General features: G+C 38.9%; 1 protein-coding gene across 1 annotated transcript in view; it reads left to right on the top strand.

The window, feature by feature from the left end:
* TAB3 (TGF-beta activated kinase 1 (MAP3K7) binding protein 3) overlaps positions 1–23509 on the top strand; it is a 68128-nt gene that overhangs the window by 1236 nt on the left and 43383 nt on the right. The window contains exons 2-3 of the mRNA XM_081115399.1: positions 14668–14771; positions 18986–19070. The gene's annotated coding sequence lies outside the window, so the exon portion shown is untranslated. The remainder of the gene's footprint in view (positions 1–14667; positions 14772–18985; positions 19071–23509) is intronic.

Genomic DNA, 23509 nt, shown 5'->3' with positions numbered 1-23509 from the left:
TTAAATATGTGATCTTCATCTTTACGTTGGGCAGAATATAGGAATGTAATCTATATTCTGTCACTGAATTTTCTTTCACATATTTGATAGTCTTCTCAGTTATAGATACCACACTCCGTACAGTTTGTGTTGGAACAAAGGGAATTAACATTGATTGTATTCAGGCACTGGGCTTGGTGAATTATGCACTTTTGTATTTAATCCTCATAGCTACCCTGTGCCAAAGATAACGTTATCCCTGTTGTACAGTATTCTTCAGTATCTTTCCTGAGGAGGTGATATAGCTGGTAAATTGCAGAGCTACAACTTATGTGTCTGATTCTAGAATGTGCTTTTTCTACTATGCTCTGCATAAGTGTATGTGCTGACTGATACACATTTTATGAAAGTGGAAATTTTTGTCACAAAGAGACCTTTCAATTCTGTGGCTAATCTTGAAAGCTTTCAGTGTTCTTGGCTGAAGATAATCTTAAGTTTTTCCCCCCCCAGATGTCTTCATTTTCTAGCCAGAGGTAACATTTTAGCAGGTCCGCTGATTAGTAAGATTTCCTAGTAGCTGAAGTGACCTATCTGAAAGATAGTTTTCACTATCTTTGTCTCCAGTTTCAGCATGCCCAATGTACTTTAAATGTTTTGTTTATTCTGATCCTGAATAGTTTTTCAAATAATATTATTAAAATAAAATACCAACTATTTATAGGGGTTTGAATTTGCTTTATCATAGCCTGGAGGTATACTAGTACATACACCGACCTGCAAGTGGAGTACTTGATAACAGATGCTGTTTTTCTTCTCTTTCATTTATTGCAGAAGTTTTGGACCTAGTTTGGGGTTTACAGAAAACACAGTAGCTATTCTGGGATCCAGCATAATCTTCTGTGGGGTTAGGGAGTAACAGACCTTCGAGATTCCAAGCAGTATCTTAGATGAAGTGAAACAGCAGGAACATCTTGCTAAGGCCACGGCCATTGGTTACTTTTATCCCCCATTGGTCTCTGCTCTTGCATCTTTGATGTTCTGCTGAGCTTGCCATCCCAGTCATTATCTCTGTTTAAGAGAGTTCAACTGGAAGAGTAGCTGCTAAAAATTTTTTTAAAGCGATGCTAGCTGGCACTCATCCTTTGCAGGTCCTTTGATTAGATTTACTTGTCAAATTAATTATCCCTGGCTGGAATTTCAGGAGAAGTTATGGAAGTTGGGATTTGCTGCTCCATCTTTTAAGAAGTAAATTGGACGTCTTTAGTTAAATAGCCCTGTCTCAGAAACATGGGCATTAGAGGCAGAGGGAAAAGAAGTCCTGTGTTCCTCAGGATGTGTCTGCATGTTCGTGATATATGAAGTTTGGAGCTTTGCTTGAAATAAAACCTTGGAATCCTGATGGGCAATATTTGGTCTGAATGAGCAAGATTTTCATTAGAGGCAGACTCCCAAGAAAGAGTTAAATACACTTCCTTATTTGTGAAGGTAATTACTCATTGTATTTGGGCTATTGGAGTGAAAAAAATCGACAAATGATAATGTGAGTACTTTTCAAGTAAATAAAGCCTTTCTGAAATGATTTATATTGCCTCTATATAAATAAAAGACACCAGGAAATTGTCTCCGATGTTTTTAGAAGCTTATTTTCATACCTTCTGCATAATAAACCTCATGGCCACAAATATTCATTTGTCCAAGGGTGAAATGGAGCTGATGAAATATTTGGAACTGTCAAAATGAATTAATCCTAAATACTTAAGAATATTTATTATAGTTTAATTCATTGGTAGGTCTATTAATTTGTTCAATCCTGCAACATCCCACTTCCTTCCTGCTTCAAATTTCTCTTCTTACTTTCCTTCCTCTCTTTCTGACTGTTACTGCTGGTGCATGGAGCCTTCCTATAGTTCTCAGTTGACACAATGAAGTCTTTGGCAGAGTGGATATTGACAAGGAGGGCAACAAAACTTAAAGTCCTCTTCCCTTCGATTCACTCTGCTCGAGGAGTTCGAGACCTGGACAAGACCCCATAACCCACTTTGTTATTTTTTTAACTTATTGATGAGAGACAGGAGAGAGAAACATTGACTTGCCGCTCCACCTATTTCTGCTTTCATCAGTTGACTCTTATATATGCCCCGACTGGGGATCGAACCCACAACCTTGGTGTATTGGGACAACCCTCTAACCAACTGACCTCCTTGGCCATGTTTCCATTTTTTCTTGAAAGGAGAAAGAGTGGCCAGAGTGAGGGAGGAAGGGCCGTGATACTGCCACGATTTCTCTTTTTCTTTTCCTTCCCTCTCCTAAGTGTTAAAGAGGAAAGTTTTTAAAAGCCCATCTGCTCCAGGAGCAGGCACTGTTCTCTTGTCCTCTTTTGCAGCCCACCCCAAACCCCACACTTTTGACTTGTTCCTTTTAGCTGCTATCCCACCCTTCATCCCTCTCTCCCAAGTAGGTCTTGCCTTCCTTATCCCAGGATCTCCTCCCAATGCAGCACTTTTTGTCCTTACCCTGAGGTCTAATGCCTTGCCAGTCAACCTCCTTCATGCCTTTCCTTGTGCTCTGCTTTGATCACGGAAGCCTGGGCCTTTGGTCCTAGGGGAGTCCAGACTCCCAGTTGGGGGAGGGAAGAATTCTGCTTCCAGGACTGAGTGGGGCAGGGGTAGTTGCTTTTATTCAAAGTTAAATGCTAAATGGGTTTTCCTATAGGTTCGGTAATTTATTATACTTCTGTAACCTTATGGGTGTTTAAGTTTTTGTGGGTTGGCTTGGAAACCTGGCACATAGACCTTTGTTTCCTGGGAAAGAAAGTTCTGAGGTTCAAATAGATGATTTAAAAAGCCAGCTTGTGCTCCAGAAGTTGGGGGTTGCATGCTTTTTGTTAATTACTCGGTGGAATGGTAGGGAGCACACCTTTAGTTCACCTAAATTAGATGTCTTCTGTGGATCAGATGGTTCTTCTGGGAGATAAACTGATAGCTTTTTTAGATTGTCAGTGGAGAATTTCTGAACTCTTCTAAGAATTCAGGCACATGTTTTGAGTCCAGACCATCCCAAGTTAATGTGTGTCATTAAAGCGGATGATAGTGTTGTGGAAAGAACATTTTTTCTTTGTCATAAAGGAATATCTTGTTCCCACTGTATCTTGCTGCTGTTTTGAAACTTTTCAAGGGTACTGGAATTCTTAGTTATTTTACCCTAGATTACTGAGCAGTAAACATGGACAGTGTGTTTTACCTGAAGATTTTAAAGTAAACTTTTGTTTGTTGTTGAAGTTAGATGCAGTTACCACTGTTTGTAGTGTTCAATTAAGTGAAGGATTTCAAAGTGATAAAAGCAAAGCAAAATATATTTTAAATTTATTCTCCATAAATGTGCTCAGTTTTAACTTGGTCGCAGGACATATTACTAAAAAAAGGCAAGATGAGGTTTTTCGTTGGCTGGGAGGAGGTGTCTCCAAACCACTCTTGTTTTTATTTTATTTTTTTAATATTTTATTGGTTTTTTACAGAGAGAAAGGGAGAGGGATAGAGAGCTAGAAACATCAATGAGAGAGAAACATCAATCAGCTGCCTCCTGCACACCCCCCACTGGGGATGTGCCCGCAACCAAGGCACATGTACTTAATCGGAATCGAACCTGGGACCCTTTAGTCCGCAGGCCAATGCTCTATCCACTGAGCCAAACCGGTTAGGGCCACTCTTGTTTTTAAAATGAATTTGAGTCAGCTTCCTTTATTTTGAGAGTTTACCAAATTATTTAATTACACATACAGTGCAATGGTTAAAAAGCATGATCTCCAAGGGTAAAATGCTCAAATATCCAAATCTTACGTTTATCTTTTAAAATATGTTTTTATTTATCTCAAAGAAGAAGGGAGAGGGAGAGATAGAAACATCAGTGATGAGAGAGAATCAACTGCCTCCTGCACACCCCCCACTGGAGATTGAGCCCACAGCCCAGGCATGTGCCCTGAACTCCTGGATCATAGGTTGATGCTCAACCACCAAGAAACACTGGCTGGGGCAAATCTTCCTTTTGACACTAACTAGCTCCGTGATCTTGGGCAAGTTGCTCAATCTCTGACCTGCTTCCTCACTTTTGAAATTGTGATAATGTAATACCTACTTCATAGGATTTTTGTGAGGATTAAAGGAGCCAGAGGATGTATAATATTTAGAACATGCCACGCAAAGGTAAATATGCCCAGAGTAAGCTCTTTTTGTTATTATTCCTTTGTCATCGTCATTATTGATGCTACTATTTTTACTTTGGCTGCCTTCAGAGATGACACCTCTTCTGTTCTGGGTGTGTGTGTGAAAGATATTTGTTTATTTGGTAGTAATTTCTAGATATAAAGCTTATTGGGGGTCCAGGCAGAGAAGTATATTAACTATTGGATACATCCAAAATTGGCTATAGTGAAGGAAATCCATAAAATATTCAGCCAATTTTTTTCCAGTAACACCATTCCTATTATGTTAGGTATAAGGAACTGTGCCACTGATTAACTGCAGTGTCTCTATTAAAATTTGTATATATTATGTTGGTATTTGGGAACTGTGTAGAGGGATCTTCAATTTCTAAATGATCCAATTATAAGAATTTCTTTTTGGAAATCAATTCCGTTTTCCCATAGAAATAATGTCACATGTGGCCTTCAGGTTCCCAGGCCGACCCAACGTGTCTGAATTTGAAAACTGATAATACCATAAAAACCAGCTTCTGTGTATAATAGTGTCTCAATAAGAAGAGCACTGAGTGCATCAAGTACTAAAAGATTATGAACACAATGTGGTGGAGTCACATTCCTTCACAGTCCTAGCAAGGACTCCCAAGCTTTGGGCAGAGGCATTTCTTCCCTGGTGGAGGCTGAGGACAGGGTGAGAGTGTGACCTGGTTACTAGAAGGCAGGAGCGTTTTCTTGGTCTGGCTCCTCAGAAGGCTATATAGTATAGTGGTTGCTTTCAAATCTCTATTCTATCACAGAACTTCTCATCTGTAAAATTTAGTTTTAAGTAATGCCTACCTTACAGGGTTCTTGGGAGGGTTAAATGTGTTTATATAAAGCACTTTTAAAAGCACCAGGCCAAAGGTGAGTGCATAGGAAATGTTATATATTTACTAAATTTTACTGTTCTAATAGAAATAAGCTTCTTTGGAATAATTTTAGATTGGCAGAAAAGTTGCAAAAATACTACAGAGTTTCCATATATCCTTTACCCAGATATACATAGCTGTGGTACATTTGTCACTAATATTGGTACTTTACTATTAGCTAAACTGCAATTTTATTCAATTTCACCAGTTTTTCTACTAATACCCTTTTTCTGTTCTAGGATCTGATCCAGGATACCATGTTATATTTAGTTTTTAAGTTACTGGGTTTTTTTTTTTAAAGGAGAACAAAATTTTAAGTGTTTTTTATTGATTTCAAAGAGAGGAAGGGAGAGGAAGAGAGAGAATCATTGATTGGCTACCTCCTACAAGCCCCCTACTGGGCATCGAGCCTGCAACCCTGGTGTGTGCCCTGACCAGGAATCAAACCGTGACCTGGTTCATAGGTCAACACTCAACCACTGGGTCACACCGGCCGGGCTTTAAGTTACTTCTTTTATATATATAAATATATTATTGACTTCAGAGAGGAAGGGAGAGAGAGATAGAAATATCAATGATGAGAGAGAGAATCATTGAGTGGCTCCTCCTGCAAGCCCCCTACTGGGGATGGAGCCAGCAACCTGGCCATGTGCCCTTGACCAGAATTGAACACAAAACCCTTCAGTCCACAGGCCGATGTTCTATCCACTGAGCCAAACTGGCTAGGGCTTAAGTTACTTTTAATTGTCATTGAGACCTCCAGTTCTTGTAGTAAATAAATTTCTGTGGCCATAAACACATTTTCTGATTTAAGTTTTCTGCAGGTCGTTGAAAGACCAGGTGTTTCCCCTGGGAATGACAAGTCCAGGGATTCATCTTGGCACTGAACTTTATAGTTTGAAATAAAAGGAGAGAGTCCAATGATAGAGGAAAGACTGGTATGGGGATGGAGTGGAAACAAAGCATTTTTATAATTTAAAAATGTTTTTACAGAACTAAATTGGATTGTTTTACATACTGTTCACTTATGATGGTTTTAGCTACAAAATGATGTCATTCTTTTAAAAATGTTAAAATTAGTAGAATGCATACTTCATACTATATTGGCGATAGAAGCTAATTGGAATGAATTGGATAAATTGTTTTTTAGTACTTAAAATTATGGTTGATTTAATAAATTAATATTGTTAGTATATACAATAAGTTATTGTCCCTAATTAGTGTATTTGTTTGTTTATATGTACTGGTTGGTTTGTGGTCATGATTGATTTTTTTAAAGTATTTTTCAAGGATACTATATACTATATGTGGCATTGTCATTCTAAATTATCACAAATGCCTAAATTTTATGTCGAAATCGTCATTTAGTGTAAACAGAAATTTAATCAGTTAGGTTGCACATCATGAACTTTACTTTAAAAAAAAAAAACAACCTTATCTTTTCTGCCCCAGAAATAGCTTTTGGCAATTAGTCATGGATGGCAAAGATATTAATTTTGAGTTGGTAATATTTGGATGAAAATGTTTTCATTGAATAGGAGCACTGCCAGTAAACTAACTCTCTTGGTGGGTGGAAATCCCCTAGAACTTCCAGAAAATTAGTAGCGGGGTGAAGTTAAATAATTTCAGTTGTGTCCACTTATCAAGAGCTGCTTATGACCTTGGACAAATCACCAAACAGCAAAGGACCTTGGTTTCTTCATTAGTAAAATTAGGAGATTTGACTAGATATGTTATTCTATAAGTTCAGTTCTGAGATTTGAAAGACCCTCTTATTTAATAAAAATCTATAAGACCAAGTTGCTTGTCTTAGACCTTTATAAATCAACACTGGTCACTAAAGGTAAATATGAATCAATTTATTTGGAGCGGGTAATCTCTTACAAACTAATGTTTGAGAGTCACTAGTTGGTTTGATACTTGTGAATATTTTTTGGTAATCAGCATGTTGTATAAAACTGCTTTTTAAGTTTTTGTTAGTTGAGTTCTATGCTTTGACCTGAGCAGTGTAAAATTCAAACCTTTTGCTCTCATATCCCCTAACCAGTTTTTAAAAATAGGTACTCCTTCATACTTAAAAGAATTTATTGAAGCCTAATATGTATGCAGAGAATGCAGATCAATAGTGAACAGTTTGGTGAGTTTTCACCAACTGAGCACACTGTGTACCAGCACCCACATCAAGAAAGTGAACATTACCAGCCACTTAGAAGATCCTTTGTTTGCTCTTCTGGTCACTTACTACCCTGACTTTTAACATCACAGATTTGTTTTGCCTACTTTTGTACTTTTATACAAATGCAATCCTACTGTACTCCCTTGTGCAGCATTATGAATATGAGATTTATTTATATTGTGTGTAGTTGTAGATCAGGGATTGGGAATGTCCGGCCTGCAGGCCATATAAGGCCTGCGAAATCATTTGGTCTGGTCTTACCGAGGACTCGAAATTCAATAAATCTAGGAGCTTTTTAAAAAGATTTTATTGAGCCGAAACCGGTTTGGCTCAGTGGATAGAGCGTCGGCCTGCGGACTGAAGGGTCCCCGGTTAGATTCCGGTCAAGGGCATGTGCCTGGGTTGCGGGAACATCCCCAGTGGGGGGTGAGCAGGAGGCAGCTGATCAATGTTTCTCTCTCATCGATGTTTCTGGCTCTCTATCTCCCTTCCTCTCTGTAAAAAAAATCAATAAAATATAAAAAAAAAGATTTTATTGAAAGTTTTACATATGTCAAGGAGCCTCTTTCATAGCAACATAAATTTATATTAAGTGAATAATAAATATCCAAATAGCCCTTGGCAGAAAAAAGTTTCCCTACCCCTATTGTAGACTATTCCTTCTCATTACTATATATTCTATTGTGAATATATCACTGTATATCATTCTGTTGTTGATGGGTATGTAGGTAGGTCTCAGTTTTTGGAGAATGTCTTTGTGACCTTGGGGTAGGCAAAGATTTCTTAAACAGGACTTTTTAATTTTAATGTGTTCTAGAGTTTTAAGTAGAGAAAGAATGGGAGAACTGGTTTATTTTAATAGGAACATCTGCAGTTTTTTAAATGTTAATATGTAGTAAAATCTTTTACTCTGTAAATCTCAGAGAAAGGGTCAATATTTATAACCAAATCTTCTAGGTAACAAGGTTTGTGATTTCAGAACTATTTTGGGTAGAATTCCTTCAAAAGTGTCAGGTAGTTCCTTGCCTATTTGACTAGTACTTATAATAGTGACTAGAAGTGATAATGGAGGGTACCATTGTCTGTTCCCTTAATCAAAGGGAAAACTGACCATTTGTCCACGAAATATGATATTTGCTTTAAATTTTTCCTAGTTACTCTATTAGCTTATGGAAATTTCAATCTGTTAATGACTTGGTAAGAGCTTATATCATGAATAATATTGGATTTTATCAATTGCTTTTCCTACTCTTGCTCCTTGAATTAAAGTATATTGATTGATATCCTAATGTTAAATCAACTTTGCATTCCAGGAATAAATCCAATTTGGTTATTACCACATTTTTTCTTTTTATTTGCTTAGAAATTTTGGACCTTTGTTCTTGAGTGAGATTGGCCTTTATTTTGTTTTGTGTTTTTTGCACTGTCCTAGTCAGGTTTAGGTGACCTTGTAAAATGAGTTAGGAATATACCTGTTATTTCTTGTTATTTTTTAGATAACACATATAATAGAGATCATATGGTATTTGTCTTTCTGTCTTTTTTTAACTTAGCATAATGCTGTCTAGGTGCATCCATGTAGTCACAAGTGGCAAGATTTCATTATTTTTAATGGCTGAATATTCCCTTGTATATGTATACTACATTTTTTTTATCCATTCATCCATTGATGGATTCTTAGGTTGTTTCCATAATTTGCCTATTGTAAATAATGCTGCAATGAACATGGGTGTGTATATATCTTTATGAATTAGTGGTTTCATTTTCTTTGGATAAATACCCAGAAGTGGAATTGCTGCATCATATAGTAGTTCTATTTTTAATTTTTGAAGAACTTCCATACTGTTTTCCATAGTGGCTGCAATAATTTATATTCCCACCAACAGTACACAAGGCTCCCTTTTCTTCATATCCTTGCCAACACTTGTAATGCTGGCCTTGTAAAATGAGTTTAGAAGTCTTCTCTCTTCTATTTTTGTAAAGAGTCTGAGAAGGATTGGTATTGGTCATTCTTTCTCCTTACTAGTAGTCAGTCTGTTCAGATTTTTTATTTCTTCAATATTCATACTTGGTGGGTTGTATGTTTCTAGGAATTGACATATAATTGTTCATGTAGTGTCATGATTCATTGTAGTCTCATGATTCTTTATATTTTTGTGATATCTTTATAATGCCTGCTGTTTTTAGTTTGTTAATCCTTACCCAAAGACATTTTTCCTTTGATTTTTTAGAGAGAATAGAAGGGGGTAGGAGAGAGAGAGAAACATCAATGTGTGAGAGGGAGGCAATTGATTGGTTGTCTCCCTCATGAGGCTGGGATCGAGCCTGCAACCGAGGTATGTGACCCTGACCGGAATCGAACCCAGGACCCTTCAGTCCGCGGGCTGATGCTCTATCCACCAAGCCAAACCAGCTAGGGTTCCTGTTTTATTTATGGTTTTATTTATTGGAGTCCTCTTTTTTTTTTCTTGTTGAGTCTAAAGGTTTGTCTATTATGTTTATCCTTTCAAAGAAACAGCTCTTAGTGTCATTGCCCTTTTCTGTTGTCTTTTTCATCTCTATTTTATTTATTTCCTTTCTGGTTTTTGTTATTTCCTTCCTTCTACTCATTTTGGGCTTTGTTCTTTTTTTCTAGTTCCTTGAGGTTTAATGTTTTGTTGTTTGAAACGGTTCTTGTTTCTTGAGGTAGACATTTATTGCTATGAACTTTCCTCTTAGCTTTTGCTGAATATATAAATTTTGGTATGGTGTATTTTCACTTGTCTTAAGGTTTTTTTTAATTGTCTTTTGATTTCTTCATTGACTCATTAGTTGTTCAGTAGCATGTTATTTAATCTCCACATATCTGTGCATTTTCCAGTTTGCTTTTTTTGTAGTTGATGTCTAGTTTTATGTAATTGTGGTCAGAAAAGATGCTTGATTTTTTTTTAACTGTTTGATAAATAACATGTTTATAAAAATTTGGCCATTATATATTTTGGATATTAACCATGTATCAGAGCTATTGTTTGCAATCTTCTCCCATTTGATTGGTTGCCTTTTGTTTTGGTTTCTTTTTTGCTGTGCAGAAGCTTTTTAATTTGATATACTCCCATTCACTTATTTTTGCCTTTACTTCCCTTGCCTTTGTGGTCAAATTCATAAAATCCTTTCTAAGAACAAGGTCCATAAGTTTAGTTTAGTACCTATGTTTTCTTCTGTGTAATTTGTTGTTTCAGATCTTATATTTAGGTCTTCAATCCATTTTGAGTTAATTTTTGTATATGAAGACAAACAGTATATTTTATTCTTTTGCATTTGACCTTCCAATTTTTCCAGCACCATTTATTAAAGAGGTTCCTTTATAAATGGAACTCCCATTTGACCCTGTGATCCCACTTCTAGGACTATATCCCAGGAAACCAGAAACACCAATCAGAAAGGATATATGCACCCCTATGTTCATAGCAGCACAATTCACCATAGCTAAGATCTGGAAACAGCCTAGGTGCCCATCAGTAGATGAATGGATTAGAAAACTGTGGTACATCTACATGATGGAATACTATGCTGCTTTAAAAAGGAAGGAACTCTTACCATTTGCAACGGCATGGATGGAACTGGAGAGCATTATGCTAAGTGAAATAAGCCAGTCAATGAAGGAAAAATACCACATGATCTCACTCATTCATGGATAATAGAGACCATTATAAACTTATGAACAATAATAGATACAGAGGCAGAGCTGCCTCAAACTGATTGTCAAACTGCAGTGGGAAGGCCGGGGAGGGTTGGGGTCAGGAGGGAGGAGGGTAAGAGATCAACCGAAGGACTTGTATGCGTGCATATAAGCATAACCAATGGACATAAGACACTGGGGGGTAGGGGAGGCCAGGGGATTGTCAAGGGTGGGGGGAAAAAGGAGACATATGTAATACCCTTTGTAATACTTTAAGCAATAAAAATAATAATAATTTAAAAAAGAATAACAAATCAATAAGAAGAAAAATGAAGACGATAAAAAAAATTATTTGCCCATATAAATGTGGATTTATTTCTGGGATTTTATTTATTCATTCATCAGTTGATGGGCATTTAGGGTTGTTTTCACTTTTTGACTATTACAAATAATGCTGCCATGAACATTCATATACAAATTTTTGTGCAGACATATGTTTTTATTACTCATGGACCTTTTTCATTCTTGATGCTGGGCACATGTATCTTTTTCCTCTCCTTTAAAAGATAATCTTACTAGAGGTTTAGCAATTACAAAAATTTTTCTAAAGAACCAATTGTATGGGTGTTCTTCTGTTTTTTTAAATATCTGCTTTTAAGTTATTTCCTTTTATTTATTTATAACTTCTTAACAGGGGTAGTTAGGTACTAATTTGCCCCCTTATTTCCTTCCCAACATGCATATAAAACCACACCTTTCAGTTTGAAGCATTGCTTTACCAGCATCCCTTAACTTAAAAATACTTTTTAATGTTTTTATTACTTTTGAGAGAGAGAGAGAGAGAGAGAGAGAGAGAAAGACATCAATTGCTGCCTCTTGCACGTTCCCCCCCACCCCCCACACACACTGGGGATCAAACCAGTGACCTCTCAATGCATGGAACTGCATGGGACAATGCTCAACCAACCAAGCCACAGAAGCTGGGCAGCATCCCATAATTTTTGATATGTAATATTTTCATTATTAATTTTACATTTTCTTATTTTCATTGTAATTTTTTCTTTGATCAATGAGTTATTTGAAAATGTATTTTTTTTATTTCCAGTAATATGAGAATTTTCTAACTCTGCATATTTGGTAATGGTTTCTGGTTTTATCACAACTTTCTTTGCGTGATTTCAAGAAGTTTTAAAACTTCTTGAGATTTACTTTTATGGCTTAGCATGTGGTCAGTTTTTTTGTAAATATGTTAAGTGCTTGAAAAGCATATATTCTGCAGCTCTTGGATGTAGTGTTATATATTGTTAATTCTGTGTATTTGTGTCCTGATTATTTTGTCTGCTTATTCTTTCAACTACTGAGCAATATCTTAAAATCAGCCACAATGATACTGATGTTTGTCTATTTCTCCTAGTAGTTCTGTCAACTTTTGCTGTATATATAATTTGAGGCCATGCTATCAAGTGCATGCAAATTTAGTTAATTATAGTGTTCTGGTGACGTAAACATTTTATTATTCTTAATGTGACTCCTTTAACTCTAGTGATGCTTTTCTATTTTGTCTGAAAATAATTTACCTATACTATCTTTATTTTGGCTAATATTTACATGATATATTTTTCTATCCTTTTACTTTTAACTTTTAACCTTTCTGTATTATGTTTTACATGAGCCTCTAGAAAGCAACATATATTTATAGATATTTAAAAGTCTAGTCTGATAATATTTTTCTTTTTTGGAATATTTAATTCATTTATATTTAATGCAACTACTAATATTATATACAGCATCACGTTGTTGCCCCTTCCATTCTGTATTTTTTTCTCTTCCTTTCATTTGAATGATTATTCTATGTCAATTTTTCCTTTATTGGTTCAGATAGCACATATACATTTTAATTCTTTTTATGATTACCTTCACTTACCAGAGTCTAGTGTTGATACTTTTACCTTTCTCCTGGTTGAAGCAAGAACATTAAAAATACCTTAATTCGATTTACTTACTTCCTGACATAGTTGCTATTGTGCTGTAATTTAATTTTCTATATGTATGTATATGTGTATGTATAGATGTGTGTATATGTGTTCGAAAGCTATACAGATTTAATGTATATAACTTAATAATACACATTTTAATTCCCTTAAGACATTATCATTTTACACAGTCAGTGTCCCATTAGATTTTTTACATGTTTACTTCTGCATCTGTAACTTTTCATTTTGGGTCAGTTTTCTGTTGCTTTATGATTTCTTAGTAGGGGTATGCTGGATGTGAACTCTGCTTTTATTTGTCTGAGAATATTTCATTTTCATTCTTGATGGATATTTTCTCTGCAGTACAATACAAGGTTGGCAGTTGTTTTTGTTTCTGCTCCTTAGAGATACCATTACAGTCTTTTAGCTTCCATTTTTCTTGAGAATTAAGCTATCCATCTGTTGCTTTGAAAGTAATTTTTTCTACCCTCGAGGTGCTTTTAAGTTTTTCTTTGTCGATTTTCATTTAGGAATTCATTTAGATCCTTAAATTTGTTGTTTGACATCTTTCATTGTTTTTGGAAAATTTCAGCCATTCACACAATGTTTCTGTCTCTCTCTTCCTTCTGGGATTCCAATTAACTGAATTGGATGTTAGACCTCCTCGCTGTATCCTGTTTCTTACCCTCTCTTCATTCTGAGCTTTTCCCCCTGACCTATCTTCTGATTCACTGTCTCGATTGTGTCCATTGGCTGTTAACCTGTTCACTGAATTCTTATTTTCAGTTTTTGTATTTTACAGTTAAAAATTACTTTTTGCTCCTTTTAAAAGTCTGCTGTGTCACTTTTTATAGTTTCCATTTAATTGCTGAGATCAAGTTTGGTTTTCACCTCCTTGAACATAGTAAACATAATTTAAAATCTATGCTTGATAATTCTAATATTTGGAGTGCCTGTGAGTCTCTTTTTGTTGTTTCTACAGCTTTTAATCTTGTCCTCTTGTCTCTTTATATGCCTGATTATCTTTAATTGTGTGCTGAAAATTTTGTTTAAAAAATCATCTGAGATCAAGAATGTCTTCCAGAAAGAAATTTTTTTTTTTTTTGTGGCATCTCCTTGAGGGAATCCAAGATTACTTAGTCTGATCTCCACTCTTGAGATTTTTCAGGGCCAATCAGATGACTGAAGGCCAATTTGCATTCAGTGTATGTTCTGGTTCACCCCTATTTCTAAGGTGCAGCCCTTCAGGTTCCTAACCTGACAGTAGGGGAAGAGGGTTTTCCTTTTGTCCCTCTGCCTATCAGGCTGTCAGATACAGTTTAACCTCTAGTTTCTTCTGGAATGGTTGGCTCACCTCTTTGAATTTCAGTCCTTTAATGGCTATGGTGCAGTTTTGTAATCAAACCTATTAAAATTTAATAACTAGAGCATCAAGGGGAGCCGTGGGGACCCCTAATGGTTTGCCAGAGATGCAACTAAAGTTCCTCTTCCTAGCTTTCTCTAAAGCCAAAACCTCAGAAAAGCTTTAGCCATCCACTCTGTTGTTGCCAGCTCTGCCTTAGGTACTAGAGGTGACTGACTGGGAAGTGGAGCAGGCTGATAAAGGCAGTCAGATGAATTTTCTGTTAGTATTTAGCAACAGAAACTTCATTTGCTGAAATTTCGGGTAGTAAAGATGTGTAAACGGCTACATTCTTTTTTGTGACCTTATGTTCATGCTGTCTTCTTTAAACCTTTCACAGTTTGAATTTTACCTCTTTGGCCTTTTTTCTTTTTAGGACAGTGTCTTCAGCCTTTTCTTCAAGATTTTTTATCATGAATTATCACATGTCAAACTGGACAACTTACCATAGTTAAAGTTTCACCAGTTGACAAATTGGAGGTAAGGAGTGTATATTTGTGTCCGTGTATTCCTGTAATATATTAAAAACTTTTTTGAAAACTAATCCATGTTATTGATATTACCTCACTCCCTTATCCCCATCCCTTTTATGCATTTAAGAGCAGGGAAAAGGCCCTAACCGGTTTGGCTCAGTGGATAGAGCATCGGCCTGGGGACTGACGGGTCCCGGGTTCGATTCCGGTCAAGGGCATATACCTTAGTTGCCGGCACATCCCCAGTAGGGGGTGTGCAGGAGGCAGCTGATCGATGTTTCTCTCTCATCGATGTTTCTAACTCTATCCCTCTCCCTTCCCCTCTGTAAAAAAATCAATAAAATATATTTAAAAAAAAAAAAAAGAGCAGGGAAAAGATGTTCAGGTGATTTCACGTGTTTAGATTTAGGTCCTAAATCAGGACTCTAAGCAAGTTTTTAGTACAATTAATTTGTTACTAGAAAGCTCAGCAGCAAATGGAAGGGTAACTCAGGAGTTGATTTTGAATAAAGGATGCTAATCAATCCTAGCTAGGTCCCAGATCCCCAGTGGGTGGAGCTGGTGGAGCTTAAAAGACTTGTCCCATGGAGTAACTGGTTGTGCATGCAAATGCTGGTCTTCCAACTTCCTAGTTTTTATTGTAATTTTTGTTATTCTTAGATATGTGTTCAATAACTGAGTTGTATCAATGATAAATATGGTATTATGAACAAATCAGGGTATAATTTTTTTAATGTAGCATAATTCTTTCTTTGAGCCAAGAAAGGCCATTTAACAATATCAGCTTTGATTTTTAGATAACTTGTTTTGCCACCTTATAAAGATGTTACCACTCTTTTTAACAGCTGTTTCCTAGTATAAAAACATACGTGGGTGTGTGTTTTAACGTAAACACTGGACAAGATGTTATGAGGCCTGTTTTATAATCTTGGCTTTTAAGCAAATTTTTAAATCCCTCTAGCCTTCAGTTACCTTCTTGAGTAAAACAAAGTTGAGTTCGGAGAAAGCCTTGACACTGTTGACATTTGGGCCAGATAATTTGTTGTTAGGAGCTTCTTCTGCAGTGTAGGATTTTTAGCATTGTCCTTGGCCTCTGCCCACTAAATGCCAATAGTGCCCCTCCCCAGTAATGACAACCAAAAATGCCACCAGACATTGATAAATGTGCCTTGTAGGACAGATTCAACCCCAGTTCAGAACCACTGGATTAGATGATGTGTAGAGTTCCACCCAGCTTTATAATTTTACTAGAGTCCTGGTGCACAAATTTGTGCATGGGTGGGGTCCTTTGGGGTGGCCTGCAGAGATTGGACCCCAGCCTCGCAGACCCGCAGCCCCACAGTGCACCCCGCCTTGGCCTGGCACTGCCCCCTCACCTGCTCCACCATCCCCCCTGTGGGGCGACCGATTGGGGCCGGACCCTCCCCCCCCCCCCCCCCCCCCGCTCTCTCAGCACCTAGGAGCTGGGCAGCAGCCCCGCCCCCTGCTGCTGCTGCTGGTCACCATCTATGGAGCAATTGGGCCCCCGCTTGCACCCACCTTGGCCTGGTGCCGCCCTCTAACCTGCTCCACCATCCGGCCACGGTCCAGCTCTCCTTGGGGCCCATCAGGGCTGGCAGCGCCTCCACTGCCACCTGCTGCCAGTGCTGCATCACCGACGCCCGTCGTGTTCTGCGCCGCCCCCTGGTGGTCAATGCATGTCATAGCGAGTGATCGAACTCCCGGTCTCCCAGTCTGAACGATTGCCTGAGGAGACAATTTGCATATTAGGTTCTTATTATATAGCATACTTTTTATTTTTTGATTTTATTTTTCTTTGCACCCCCGCTTAAATGTCATCTCTTCCATGAACCTTTCCTCAGTGCTCGTTTTCCTTGTCCTATCTTAATTGTTTCTTTTTCTGAAAATGTGTTATAGAACTAAACCCTACTCTATTATGAACAAGGGATTCAGGAGTATTGTCAGGCTAGACATTGTTAAATAAATGATTATCAGTGGCATTTTTAAAAATATATTTTTATTGATTTCAGAGAGGAAGGGAGAGAGGGAGAGAGAGATAGAAACATCCATAATGAGAGAGAATCACGGATCGGCTGCCTCCTGCACGTCCCCACCTGGGGATCGAGCCTGCAACCCGGGCATGCGCCCCTGACCGGAATCGAACCTGCGACCCTTCAGTCCACAGGCCAACGCTCTATCCGCTGAGCCAAACCAGCTAGAGCTCAGTGGCATTTTTGTAAATCTTTTATACCCTTACAGTAGGCCACAATTTGTGATCTTGAATCTCTAGGTTAGTGAGACTAATAACTCATTTTTTAAAATAATTTAGAAGGCAGGAACCTCAAATAGAATGTGCGGGAGCTGCACAAAACACAGCAAGGCTGCATTTGGAAAATGTCATATAAAATTTTATAACAGCCCAGCCAGTGTGGCTCAGTGGTTGAGGGTCAACCTGTGAATCAGCAGGTCATGGTTCAATTCCCAGTCAGGGCACATGCCCAGGTTGCCAGCTCGATTCCCAGTAGGGAGGCGTGCAGGAGTCAGCCAATCAATGGTTCTTTCTCATCATTATGTTTCCAGCTCTCTCTCCTTCTCCCCCTTGCTCTCTGAAATCAATAAAAATATATTTTAAAAACATTTTATAACAGAATTGTTTCAACTTTCATATCCAGAAGTTTCTCAAATAATTCCATTTTGTTAATTTAAAACTGCTATCCAGATAAAAACAGAAAAGGTGCTAAATATTTTTCTTACAAAACCTAGAATACCTTACCATATTCTAAGTCAATATTTTGCAAAGCAGCCCACAGCAAGAAATACATTATAATCATGATCTAGAACATATACATCCCTTAGACAATTTTTTTGAATCAGTATTTACCATCACTATGTGTGAAACACTAATATTTTCTGTTATATTTATTATTTTAAAAAAAAATTGTCATCACCTTATAAATTTATTATATAATTTATTAAGAGGTCACAACCCACCATTTGAAAACTACTGTTCTAAGTAATCTCTTTATTTAAGTAATAAAATGTGGAGATGATCTGCTTCTGGCATATGTTTCCAACAGGCTGACTTGTCTTTTTTTTAAAATAATATCATTTAATAATTGACCCGACAACAGAACAAATTAGTTTTTCAATTATTTAAAAGTCCCACAAAATATTTAATGTGGACAAGGCACTATAGCTGAAAGAGCATGTTTGGTTTTTATTCTCAAGATTTATGGTGATAAAATCTAGAGGAGAATTAAAAATTAATAAACAGTATTTTAAGTGTGATGAAAGTGATAACAACACACCATGACTTTTAATAGGCATTTAGGAAGGGTGGAAAGATTGAGGATTTGATGGTAGAAGGTTAACATGAATGTGGGGTGGATTTTGCATTGTCATGTGTTAGAAGATTGGAAAAAGCAATTACATATGCTAGAAGACAGCATTCATATAGATGCACAGTACTTCTTGCTCATGCTTGAAGTTCATTTATTGGGTAATGTTTAAGATAAAGTAACAAATTAAGATGAAAAGTATAGTAAAGTGCTGAAATTATACAGTATAAACAAAATATGTTATTTTAGCTCTACTGTGGTTATAAAATGAGGTGCAGTCAGGAGATTAATTAGAAACTTGTGTGCATCGTGGCTCTGCTATAAGCCAATATTTGCCCTAAAATGATAAAGTTAACATTGAATTACTAGGTTTCCCGGAATGAAGATAGTTTCTAAATGATGGGGAGAGAGAAGGCTCACTTGTCAAAATAACCCAATAAAGGTGCTACTATTCTATATATAATTGTTCTTCATAGAACAAAAATGGATTATATAATAGTATTTTTAGAAGTTATATGCTATTTTAACTATGCAATAGAAAATGTTGTAGTTGTTTGATAGGCCCAGGCTCATCCTTTCTTCTCTAAAAAGAATTGAGGTGCTTAGGATGGCAAGCACAACCAGATGTGCTGCAAAAGCCTTAAGAAAATGAGCGGTGGACTATCTTTTTGTCTTTTTAACTGCTGCTGTAGAAGATATTTGTGACCTAAAGGAAAAGAAGATTCAGCTTGTGATGATAATTGGGGAAGAACCACCTGCCCTAAAAGTGTGGTCTAGCCTTCTGTCTCCTGTTACTTTAAGGCACCAGAGGTTTATGAGTATTTGTCATTCTTCCATGTTGAGTTTGGAAGTTAGCAGAAGGATAACTATCTCATTTTGTTAGACTTCCAGACTACTGAAAAGAAGGTGCTTTCAGAACTGGGGATGTGAATAAGACGCCTGTGCCAGGGCTCATGAACCACCTTAAGGTAATTAAAAAATTTTTTACATAGATTTTATTTTTCAGAGCAGTTTTAATTTTACAGAAAAATTGAGAAGATAATACAGGGAGTTCACATATACCCTGCACCCCATTTTCTCTCATCAGTAGCTTACATTAGCATGGTACATTTGTTAAAATTAATTGAACAGTATTGAAACATTGTTATTAATTAAAGTTCATATTTTAGTTAATTCAGATTTCCTTCATTTTTACCTAATGTGTTTTCTGTTTCTTGTTTCCTGAGGCTCTTCTTAGCTGTAACCATTTCTCAGACTTCCCTTGTTTTGATGACCTTGTCAGTTTCTTTTGTGTTTTAATATGTGTATTTTAAATTTTTTCTATTAAATCTTTATTGTTGAAAGTATTACATATGTCACCATTTTCTCCCCATTGACCCCTTCTAGCTCACCCCTGCCCCCTGCCTTCACCACCCTATTGTCTGTGTCCATGGGTTATGCATATAATTACATACAAGGTCTTTGGTTGATCTTTTCCCACCCAGCCACCCCTTCCCTCTGAGATTCGACAGTCTGTTCCATGCTTCTGGGTCGATTTTGTTTATCAGTTTATTTTGTTCATTCGATTTCACATATGAGTGAGATCATGTGATACTTATTTTTCTCTGACTGGCTTATTTTGCTTAGTAGAGTACTCTTCAGGTCCCTCCATGCTGTCTCAAAGGGTAAGAGATCCTCCTTTTTAACTGCTGTATAGTATTCCATGGTGTAAATGTACCACTCCTTTTTTATCCACACATCTGCTGATGGACATGTGGGCTGTTTTCAGATCTTAGCTATTGTAAATTGTGCTGCTGTGAACATAGGGGTGCATACATTCTTTCTGATTGCTGATTTGGGTTTCTTGAAAGTGAGATCACTGGGTCAAATGGCAGTTCCATATTTAATTTTTTCAGGAAACTCCATACTGTTTTCCATAATGTCTGCACCTGTCTGCATTCCCACCAGCAGTGTACTAGAGTTCCCTATCCTCCACATCCTCGCCAGGACTAACCTCTGAGTCAAACCAACTAGGGCTTGACAATGCTTTTAATTATTCTTTTAATGTGAATATTGTTTGGGTTCATGCATCTCTCTTTAGAATGTAAAAGAATATGAAATAGATGCAGCATTTATGTGACTGGATTGCACTGTAATGAAAATCATAGAGGTCGATTGTTTTATAAATTATTTGGAAGACTCATTTAGGGAAAATAATAACTTTCATGTTCATATCTTTCCCTTGTTATTTGGTAGCACCTTTATATATATACTAGAGGCCCAGCGCGCAATTGAAATTGCATGAGGAGGCGCCCCACCTCCCGCCATGCAAGGAGGTACCCCGCAGGCTGCCGCGGGAGTCAAGCCGGACCTGCATCGCGGGCGGCCGGGAGCCTAACTCGCGGAGTGCCGGGCTGCCACGGAAGTCAGGCCTGACTGGCATCTCTGGTGGCAAGGACCCGTGCCTGAATGCTGCCCCAGGCCACCCAGCCCCCCTGCCTGTGTCCACTCTGGGCTGCCAGAGCCACTGCGCCAGTTCGGGCAGGACCCCTGTGTCTGTCTCCATCTCCGCTCCAGGCCTCACCTGCGCGCACAACCTCCTCCTGTCTGGTCATGACCCATTACGGCTTCCCGGCCTAATTTGCATATTACCTCTTTATATGTATGGCCCAGTGCACAAATTCATGCACATTGAAAGAGAATTAATTAGAAGAAATATTTTAATATCACTATTTGCCAAGTCCTGGGTATCTGGCTCCCTCCTCCCTCCTGTCGGAGTCTGTGATGGCTCCCTCGGGGATGCTGCATCAAAGCCGGTGCCCCATGGGTCTGCGGGACTCCCCTGAGTCCCAGAGTCCCAGGGGACACGGGGCTGGTGAGGGGGATGAGAGTGGTGGCCTGACTCTAAGAAAACCGCCCTGGGCCTCCCTGGGTTACCTCGGGTTCCCCATGAAAACGGCCAGAAGCGTCAGGGCTGAGTGTGGAGCCAGCAGCAGCAGCAGCAGCGGTGGAAGAAGCTGTCCTGGCTGGCTCTTTGCCTATCACGGCAGTGGGACTGCGGCAAACAGCAGAACGTGCCTTGGTGGGAACGCCTCTATCAAATGAGCTGGGCAGGGGCTGTTTTAGAACGTGGCTGCCTGGCTACCAGGGTTCCACGTTCTGTTGGGCTCCATTGTCAGGTAGTGAGGTCACTGCTCTTGTCCGGAAATGAAATCACTGCTCTTGTGATGGGAGAAGCTCAGGGTAGGGGACCAGGCAGTGACCAGGGAGGTTTTCTGTCATGTTCATACCCCAGGTCAAGCCTGGGGGGTGGACATGGAGTGTGGGCAGCTCTCGCTACCCCAGGTTTATCCCGACACTGGAGCTGAATCTCATTTCCCCTAGGTGGAGGTGGAGTGGGGTGGTGCCCTTTGCCCTAATGTTTAGCCTGAGGGGTGACTCCCCCGAGTACCACCCCATGGCCGGCGCCCTGTGGGACTCCCCCAATGCACCTTCTGGTCATCTTCCCTCCAGCGACCTCATGCACACAGTGTCAAGCCCAGCCCCACCCACCTGCGTGTGCCCGCTGTGCGCACAGCCATCTTGTGACAGCATGATGGCGTGAGGACCACCTAGGCCAGTGGTCAGCAAACTCATTAGTCATCAGAGCCAAATATCAACAGTACAACGATTGAAATTTCTTTTGAGAGCCAAACTTTTTAAACTTAAACTATATAGGTAGGTACATTGTTATTAACTTAATTAGGGTACTCCTAAGCTGGCCTTTGCTAAAAACGTCCTCAATTTGATTGAGGTACATTCGCAGAGGTCGCCCCCTTCCAACTCTCCCATCCACACTCGTCTTGTATACTTGTTTCAGATAGACGAGTGTGGATGGGAGAGTTGGAAGGGGTCGACCTCAGCGAACAACGTACCTCCCCTGTGTATATCCCGCGGCCCGCCTGCACTGTGTCTCCCATCGCCCGACCAACCGACACCCCCCACTTCTTCTAATGCCACTTCTTCAAAATAGACTTTCCCAGGCCGAAAACCGACTTCTGCGCATGGGCCACGAAGTTTCAATCGCACTGTACGTGTGCGCCCACACGTGGTATTTTGTGGAAGAGCCACACTCAAGGGCCAAAGAGCTGCATGTGGCTCGCGAGCCGCGGTTTGCCCACCACTGACCTAGGCTTTTATTAGTAAGATACTAGTGACCCAGCACGCGAAATCATGTGAGACCAGACTTGCAGGAAACCGTGCAAGACCCAGGGCCCCAGACCCTGCCGTGCATCAGGACTCCCCCGAGTCCCGCCACGTCGGGAGACCCAGAGTCAAGTCCCCGCCCACCCGTGCGCCTCACCGCGCATGCAGCCTCCTGGTGACTGGTCTTTGGTCATTACGGCGTTAGGGCCACTGGGTTTTTAATACACACACACACACACACACACACACACACATACATATATATACACACACACACACACACACACACATGCATATACATGAAAAATCCTGAAATTAGGACTCTTACCTCTTCCAGTAAAAGATTATTTGTTAATGCCACAATATCAGCCATTTCTTGTTGTTGTTCACCTTGAAGAATTCACATTCTGGTACAAAAACTCTTTTGTTGTGAAGCAATTTTGGGGTTAAATTTTACACTGTCTTTAAGTGATGACATTAACAAAGTCTTGCCATGTATCCATCGGTACAGGAGAATAAAGGCTAAAGCATAGACTTCAAGTTTGTATCCTCTTTGCTGCTTAACTGTGTGATCCACAGGCAAATTATTTACCCTATCTGTACCTCATATTTCCTCATTTGTAAAATATGGATGGATATTACCTCTCCTATGGGATTATAGTAGGGATTAAATGAGATAAAGCATGTAGCACAGTACATAGTACATAGGCTCAATAAATATGATCTAAAATCAAAACATGCAAAGCAGCAAGAAAATGGATGAAAGTTCCAAAGATTTATACTAGTATATATCTCTTTGTTCAACAGCTATTATTTGGACCAGACCAATCAGGAAAATGATTAAAATTATTCTTTTTTAAAATATATTTTTATTGATTTAAGAGGGGAAGGAAGAGGAATAAAGAGATAGAGACATCAATGATGAGAGAGAATCATTGATCCATTGACCGGCTGCCTCCTGCATACCCCCCACTGGGGATTGATCCTACAACCTGGGCATGTGCCCTGACCTGGATCCGAACCATGACCTCCTAGTTCAGTGGTTGGCAATCCGCGGCTCGGCAATCCGCAGCTCGCGAGCCACATGCGGCTCTTTGGCCCCTTGAGTGTGGCTCTTAACAAAATACCGGCTCTTCAACAAAATACCGACTTCTGCGCATGGGCCACGAAGTTTTAGTCGCACTGTACGTGCGCGCCCGCACATGGTATTTTGTGGAAGAGCCACACTCAAGGGGCCAAAGAG

This window comes from Myotis nattereri (assembly GCF_964212035.1).
Source record: "Myotis nattereri genome assembly, chromosome: X".
Classification (NCBI taxonomy): Eukaryota; Metazoa; Chordata; class Mammalia; order Chiroptera; family Vespertilionidae; genus Myotis; species Myotis nattereri.
Note: the sequence above shows the minus strand (reverse complement) of the source record. Positions and strands in the feature narration are given on the sequence as shown.